Raw genomic sequence first — 6,627 nt, 5'->3', positions numbered from 1 at the left:
AACACGGGAATGCGGGCGGCCCGTGGAGGGGGGCACAAGTAGCCGCGGGTGGGTGGAGTGTGCCGGGCGGGATCCGCGCCGGGAGGGAGCAAGAGGCACCCGGCCCCGAGCCCCGCCCGGCCCGCGGCGGCGAGAACCGTCCGCGCCCCGCCCGAGGAGGCTGCGCTGGGCAGCCCTGGGAGCGCCGGGCCCCGGCTTCCCCAGGGCTCCCAAAGTCTGCGGTTTGTTTGCCCCGCTTCCGCCGAGGAAGGCGAGCCGGAGCGTGCAGGAGGTGCGCAGGGCTGTGACAACAAACTGATACATTAAGGAGTAATTGATGGCGGGGAGCGCAGTCTTACAGGAAAATAAAATTGTGGGCGTTTTTAGGACAACCTTCCCTGTAATCCTCATTTTTTATACGCTCCGAGCCATATCCTTCCTACTGTTGTCTGGCAGAGATCTTTCCTGGATACACCTGATTAATTGATGCTTACGAAGGCATAACTGATCCTTCACGATGGCGAAACAAACGTGCTTTCTTGTGCATCCTCTCAGCTGAGGCAGTTACCTGGATTATCTTTCCAGGGTCACACTCAGTTGTGGTAAGTAACTTCAGAACCTGGGGTCGGAGAGGGGAACCAGCCTTAAAGGAGTCTTTCTAATCACATTATTTACCTTTATTGCATGTTGTAACAATGCACAATAAATAATTCAATGTCAGTTACAGCAATTTTAATTTCCATGGCTGTCATGAGGGGAAGAGCTTTACCTCAAAAGTTTTTCTGAAGTGACAAATATCTGTTTGTGTTATTTACTTAGAATATACAATTTTATGGAGTTTGTTGATACCCCTGCATGAAAACAGTTGTCTTAATATAAAGAAAACAAAAGGCATAAACGAGAAAATATATGTGAAATGCGCAGTATTAAGGGCTTTTGTATGGCTTCTTTGTTCTGTCACTGAGTCACTGTGCTGGCCTGATCACTTTATAACCACACAGAGCTGTGCATGTTCACACAGCACTACACACTGAGATCCTGTGAGGATCTTTTTCAGGGTCTCGAGGACGGGGTGTATTTTGGCCCAGGTTTAACAACTGTTGCAGCTACTGCAGCTAATGGTAATAGAAGTACTGTGAAGTTTCCTTTTAGCTATTCCTGTTTGGGATAAATGAGGCAGAGCATGTCTTGGAAGCATTCATATTGCAACCCTTTTAATTTGGCGATGTAGAAGTAGATTCTGCTTTCAGATGTATATTACGTTTCCTAGACTGATGGTCAAGTATTTCTTTACATCAAAAAGCTGTAAGAGAAGAACCATGATTTGCAACTTTCTTCTCAATCTGCAGGTTGCTTTGTGGAATTCTGAACCAATTTTTCGTTGCCGATACAGCACACTGTTAATGAGATTTTATATATATATATATATATATACATACATATATATATAGATATTTACAACTATTTGACAACTTCAAATGCTGATATGGTGGAGTAAAAACATAAATTAATTTCTTTTGAAAAGAATTAGCATAGAATCAATTAGCATTGATTTCCCTTTGAAGTCAAATGTGCTTACAGGAGAAATTAATAGAACAATCTTTTCCCAGAGCTCAATAGCACAGGAACCTTGTGCAAATTTTCTTGCCAGAGCTTAGATGCCTGTTCTTAAGTTGCTTACAGCTTAAGCGTGGGCCAACTACATGTCTTGGACATCCTACAAGAACCTCAGCTATCATAAAAATGTTGTTTGTTGTTTCTTTTCTCTTTAAGTTGGCTGTCTTGTATGAAAAACTTCTGTTATCCCTATTGTACAAAAATAAATTGCCTGCTGTTACAAAAAGAATGTCAAACAGTATCAATTTTGTTTTAAAACCGCTAGTAAGTGTGTCAGCAACCACTGAGGCTGAATTTCTTTCTGTCTTTCCCTCACTTTAACCTGGTAGCAGCTACACACTCCTCCTCCCACAACCAGGCTGCAGTTCTGTCCCTACAATCAGTTTGCACAGGAGGATCTATTGAGCATTAGATCTTTGTTTTCCCGGTGGGGACAGCAGCAATTCAGAGTTTGCCGACACTGCAGAACAAAGAGAAAGTTAATCTTTGCTTTTCAAACCATAAAAGCAGCTAAGCCCTTCTTGGTGCCTGGTGAGGAAAGGGGCTTTCAAGGTAGGAGGCATGCACTAGGTTGCTGTTTTCTCAAAGTACAAACATCTAAAAAAAGTACAAGTGTCTAAATTCTCTTGATAAACTTTTAACAGCAATTAATTATCATCTAAAACAGCCTAACTTTTGCCAGGAGGGAGAATGTTTGCTCTCAGGAATAATAGTTGTAAGGACAGGTGTTCTAGAAAGTTACTATTGCACCCTTGCCATAGTGGCTGGATCTTGGTGACTCCCTTGAAACCTTGCCTTGCCCCCCTCTCTGCCTGCCGCTCCCTATTAATGCTGACTAATCTTCCTTACAGCAGTGCCAGGAAACTTCTGGCTTCCCTGGGGTGGAGGACAAGGACCTGCTTGATCAGACCACCAGAGTCCACCTCTGCTTCTTACAAAAGGAAGGTTAACTTTACAACAATTGTGGTTTTTTGGTTTTCTGTTGTGTTTGTTTTTTTTTTTTTTTTTTTTTTTCTAGAAGAATACAGTTTCTTCTTTTTGACAAGTGATTCAACCAAATAAAACAGGTCCGGTACCTAGCAAATGGTGTTAAGGTGGAAAACCCAGTGTACATGCTAAGTAATGAAATGTTGAAATTCATTTATATTCACATGAAGCTAATATACAAATATTTTGCATTGTTTGAGATTGTCATTAATCTTTTCTGCATTGTTTAAAGATTCTTTACTGCACTGTGGTTGCAGATGGAACTCATTTTTTTGGGAAGAGATCCCAGTAGAAACAGTGTATCAGGGCATTGCATGGATATATCAAAATAAAGTTTATTTATTCAAAATAGGTAATGGATAATGCATAATATGTAAAAAATACACATCGCAGAGGGTTTCTAACCCCCAGACAGCTCTTGAGACCAGAGCAATTGCAATAGGTACAGTCATCAGCTTCAAAGTGCTTGCACGACCAAGCACCTGCATTTTTTTTGAGAGCAAAAATGCTCTGAGTAGATTAGCACCAGGATTTGATACTTTAAGCAAACACTTGGCATTCTAAAAATGGAGTCATTGTTGTTCCTGTGGGTTAAATATGTTTTTGATTCTCTATGCCTTCTGTCATGCACCTTAAACAAATTCAAGCAGGACTAATCCCCCCCATTTATTTTGCATTACCTCCTCTCTCTCACTTAATTGCTTTCTCCTTATCTTTCTCTGTTATGCTCTTTCCCTTATATGCATTCTTTCTTTTTTTTTTTCTTTTTCTGGTGTGGCTAGGTTGTTTAACTTTTCAGGTGCCAGGTGCAGCTGTGGAAATGAGTAAGCCTGCTGAGCTGCGAGCTGTGGGATTGGCAGAGCTGTAAAATAGCCAGGCCAGATCCTTGCCCTGAACACAGGCGTTTTGTTACTGACAGCATGATATACTGACTTTTATGTGTGTGTGAAACAAGGTGTGGCAGAGTAACCCTTTTGTTGCTTTCCTCTGCGAAGCAACTGGCACTGCTCTGAAATTGCCTGTAGACTTTTTTCAAGGTGGTGTAGCTCTCTTTCTGGGAAAACTCATGACAGAGAGCATTTAGGTAGATACAAATAAACGACTGCTCTGCTTTGCAGCTAGTAGAATAGAATACAATAAATTAAACAGAATAGAATAGTTCAGCTGGAAGAGACCTACAACAATCAGTCAGTCCAACTGCCTGACCACTTCAGGGCTGACCAAAAGCTACAGCATGTCATTAAGGGCACAGTTGAAAAGCCTCTTAACTATTGATTGCTTGGGGCATCAACCATCTCTCTAGGAAGCCTGTTCCAGTGTTTGAACAGCCTCTCATTAAAAATGCTTCCTGATGTCCAGTTTGAAACTTGCCTTGTGGAACTTTGAGCTATTCCCACATGTCCTGTCACTGGATACCAGGGAGACTAGATCAACACCTCCCTCTCCACTTCTCCTCTTCCAGAGGCTGTAGAAGCAACAAAGGTGGCCCTTTAGCCTTCTTCTCTCCAAGCTAGACAAACCCATAAGCCTCAGACACTTCTCACAGAACATTCCTTCCAGCCCTTTCACCAGCTTTGTTGCTCTCCTCCGGACACGTTAAAGGACCTTCACATCCTTCTTGACTTGTGTGGGGCCACTGCACACAGTACTTCAAGTGAGGCCACACCAACATGGAACACAACAGAATAATTTCCTTTTAAGACTGACTGGCTGTGCTGTGTTTGATGTACCCGAGGCTGGAGGTTGCCCTCTGGGCTGCCAGGGCAATGCTGACTCCTACTGAGCTTCCTGTTGGCCAACACCCCCAGATCCCCCTCTGCAGGCTGCTCTGCAACCACTCCTTTCCCATGTTATACTTGTGTTTAGTGTAAATGGAAATATTAGCTTCCTTTTGGTCTGTGAATTTTTATCTAGTGCTGAACAGCTGAACTGTATTCAACAGAAAGATAATTTTGAAGAGTTGCACCTTGGAAAAAATCTCTGCTGACTCACTCTAATCTGTCAAGATCAGTATTAGCTGCAATGGTACAGTGTAAGTTTTCAGGGACTGTAGGTTCAGGAATGTGGCATTCCCAGTCTCAGAAGAAAAAGAGTATTATTCTACTTTTTTTTTCTGCCACAACTGAGGTATATGAGCTAATGAATGCAAAATGTAAAATGTGTGTGCCTCTGCGCTATGTCAGTAGGTAACCTTAGAAGGGGCTGGTTTAGCAAAAAAAAGAGGGCTTAATTTTAAAACTGAAGAACAATGCAGACAGGAAACCAGATCTCAACTGACCTGAAGTTTAGGCTGGAAATTGGAGGAATGTTGAACTCCGATTGGTAGAGTTTGGAGTGTCTTGGTTAGAAATTCAGAAATAAGAGATCAGTGGATTTGAATATGGATTCTATAATGTGTTTGCCATGGTGATAACAGAAAGTCACTTCAAATTTTTTTATAGAGTCATGGAATGGGTTGGGTTGTAAGGGACATTTAAAGGTCATTTAGCCCAATGCAATGAACAGGAACACCTTCGACTAGATCAGGCTATAATAATATAATATATTAATAAGAATAATTCCAAATTAACTAAAAAGACCCTCAAGATGTAATATATATACATATTCTCTTATTTTCAAAGTCTTTGATATATAAAGTGAGACGTGCACTCAGGAGGAGTCACATGATTCACGCTAAAAAAGATAAAATGGTCAGTCTGAAGATAAAAGGGAATTTTGATTCCCATGTCCTTACAGGCTCCAAGAAACTTCAGTAAGGCAGTAATCACAAGCCCAGGAGACTGGACTAGATAATCTTTTAAGAGGTTTCCAAACCAATCCATTCTATGATTCCATGATTTTTAAAAGGTACATTAGAAAAAACGTAGGTGCTCTCTGCATTTAAAAAGAATGACAAATTGCAAAAAAGGAAGATTTAAGTAAGCTCAGTTGAACTTTAACAGTAGGAATAAAAGGACAACTGGGAGCCTGTTGAATCCTCTTTACTGGAAATTCTTAGGGTTAAGATGGCCATTTGTCAGGAAGGTAGTGCTAGAATTAATCTGTTGAATCTCTACTCTTTCCATTTGCATTAGGCAAGTTTGACTGAATAAAATATAAACAAATTAGATGGGACAGTGAACTCCAGTCCTTTAAAGCACCAGACTTTCCTGGTGACATGAGAGGAGCTGCTGATTTAGTCAGGTGCTGTTTATTAGTGACTGGGGATGTAGAATCACAGAATCTTAAGACCTTAAAGATCTAGTTTCAGCCTCCCTGGATGGGATGACTTGCAGAGAGATCTAGATAGATTGCAGCATTGGGTAGTGGTTAATGGGATGAAATTTAACAAGTTGAAAGCTGGATTCTGCACCTAGGATGGAGTAAACTGGGCACAAGTATAAACTGTGAGAGGAAAGACTGGAGAGCAGTCCTGTAAAAAGAGGCAGGGACACCTTCCACTAGATCAGGTTACTCAAAGCCCCATCCAGCCTGGCCTTGAACACTTCCAGGGATGGGGCATAGTGTCTCAGCACTTTCACAGTAAAGATTTTCTTCCCAATATCTAATCCAAACCCTCTTTCAGTTTAAAGCCATTCTCCATTGTCTATCACTACATGCCCTTGTAAAAAGTCCCTCTCCAGCTCTCTTCTAGACCCTCTTCAGGTACTGAAAGACTGCTGTAAACTCTGACCTTATAACTTTGTGTGCACTTGATTTTTCTTATAATTACTTGAATGGATAGTGCTGTGGTCTAAAGCACTTTCCAGAATTAGACTTTCCTCTCCTTCTCTTTTCCCCTTTTGTCCCAGTTTAGTTTGTATTTGTTGACGTGTTACATGAATTTCTCCAATCCCTTTCTAAGGCTCTTGGTGCACATACAGCTTACCATGGTGTCTTTTATTCAGTAATATATTAACTAAGAAGGTCACAAAGATAAAAGTCCCATACCCAGAAACAACACAAGAAAAGCATTACTTTCCTACCAGTATTTATAAATTTTGCATGTCCAATAGCTGTTATTTTGCTATTTATATTCAAGCATTTGATCTAGAGTGGATTTTA

Source organism: Vidua macroura, chromosome 1 (assembly GCF_024509145.1).
Source record: "Vidua macroura isolate BioBank_ID:100142 chromosome 1, ASM2450914v1, whole genome shotgun sequence".
Lineage (NCBI taxonomy): Eukaryota > Metazoa > Chordata > Aves > Passeriformes > Viduidae > Vidua > Vidua macroura.
The sequence above is the reverse complement of the archived record's forward strand: the minus strand, read 5'-3'. Positions refer to the sequence as shown.